Source organism: Zalophus californianus, chromosome 2 (genome assembly GCF_009762305.2).
Source record: "Zalophus californianus isolate mZalCal1 chromosome 2, mZalCal1.pri.v2, whole genome shotgun sequence".
In the NCBI taxonomy this organism is placed as follows: domain Eukaryota; kingdom Metazoa; phylum Chordata; class Mammalia; order Carnivora; family Otariidae; genus Zalophus; species Zalophus californianus.
Genome location: NC_045596.1, coordinates 85234012 through 85236207, shown reverse-complemented (window position 1 = coordinate 85236207; position 2196 = coordinate 85234012).

Genomic DNA, 2196 nt, shown 5'->3' with positions numbered 1-2196 from the left:
AATAAATATCCTGATTCTTACTTGTCTCCCTCTGATCTTCTTAAGGTTATTAATATTAAATTAACTCAAGCTCTGGTGTTTGTCCTTTTTTTAATAGACATCAGGCTCCAGAATTGAGAGCAGAGAGCAAAGAATAGACCTTGAGAAACAAATGGACGATATCCAGCACAATGTTGTTTATCAAGTGCCTTGAGTACAGCCAGAAACATTGTTGGATACTTTCATTAATGTTATGTTACTTAACTCTTAAAAAAAAAACCCTCGGAGGCTAATAATGTTATCAACCTTTTTGCAGAAGTGGAAACTGTGACAAATACATTTGTTTGTATTTGGTTCAGGGTCATATGTCTAATGATTGAGAGAAGAAGCTTTGAAATTAAATCCGTTTAACATAAAAGCCCTTTTAAAGTTATCATTAGGGGTCAGACTTGGAATTCGAATCATTTATAAGTCCCACCCTGATTATTAACTAACTGTAGAAACTTGAGCAAGTCACTTAACCTCTAAAAGCTCTGTCTTCACTTCTACAATTGAGTCATTATTATGCACCTTACAGAATTTTTTTGTGAGGTTTAATTTAAGTATCATATCTAAAAACAACTAAAATGGTATGTAATCTGGAATAAATAAGGATGACTTATTGTTGAATAAAAGTGTAGTACAGTGTTATGATTTCATTCATTTTAAATCCAAAGACAGAAATAATTTGAGCTAACATTATTATGGGAATGGAACTAATGAGAACACATCCCATTGGCAACTGGTTATTTACAGTGGGTTGACAGAAGAAAATTGGATAGGTTAATGCAACTAAGTTATAGAGGGACTTGCAGACTTACTTTGCTCCATGGGATAGCAACATATATTCTTACTCATTCATAAATTTGTCCCAAGGAAACATTGATTTTATTATTTTTATTTGATGCATCATTTTTTAAAAAGATTTTATTTGTTTATTTGAGAGAGAGAGCAGGAGCAGCGGGGAGGGACAGAGGGAGAGGGAGAAACAGACCCTCTACTGAGCAGGGAGCCCGGGACTCCATCCCAGGACCCTGGGATCATGACCGGAGCTGCAGGCAGTTGCTTAACTGACTGAGCCACCCAGGTGCCCCTATCTGATGTATCATTTAGTGCCATAAAAAACTAATGAGAACACAGTTTAGTAGACTATCTTGTTATCTAAGAATAAATAATTCTTATGATGGTATTTCACAATGGGGAAAGGGAGTAGTAAAAAAAACTGAATAATTATTAAGCAGAGAGAATTGAGCATTCATAAAAATCATAATTTCTTGAACTATGTTAGATGATCACTAAATATAAATACCTTTTAAATATTTCTTCCCTACCCCCGTCCCAAACAGAGTACACCAAGGTAGAGGTATTTGGATTAGTCCATGACATTTTCCATTCATATATTCATTTGTTAATAAAGTCATTCATCCAACACATTTATTCAAAGTACCGCACTCTTCGTATAATGAGGCTGTATTCACAGGATAAAAAAAAGTAGACACTTAAAAAGTGAATAACAAATCTCTGAATGAGGTTTTAAAGATTTGGATGAAGTTGAGTTAGAGAAAAGTTGTTTATGGGTACATTTAACTGCAAATATGTAACCTTTTCTCGAAGTTTTATTAAAATAAATTTTCAATAAATTTAATTTAAAAAAGACCTAGATAAGTATTAAGCAGAGAGAATTGAGAAAGATACACTTAAAAAACATATATAGACTCCCATTTCCAACCATGGTGGGTAATTAGATATAGACAACCAATCTCAAAAAAATTAGAATATTTGACAAATGTGTTTATAGACATTATACAATAACTAACACAGGTCTGTGACTTTTGAGAAAAATGAAATAAATAATATGAACCCCACAGCTGCTCAACATTTGTCTGGACAAAACTCTTGAGTGCAGGCACAGGGAGAGAAAATCCAAAGAGAACTTGCTTGGATCTGCTGAGTTGAGGAGAATGAGATCAGAGTTAAGGATGCAGAGTGGTCTGAATTTCCAGAACACATTATTCTGGAAATTTAAAAAAAATCATGTAGAAAAATTGTCCAGAAATATGCACTGTGGTTCCTTTGAATTTTCACTGAGTACTAGGCCACACATACATAGGAATTCCAAGAAGTCAGGAAAATAGTGACCAGAAAATTATAAATTGAACCATTCACAGAGCTCACATT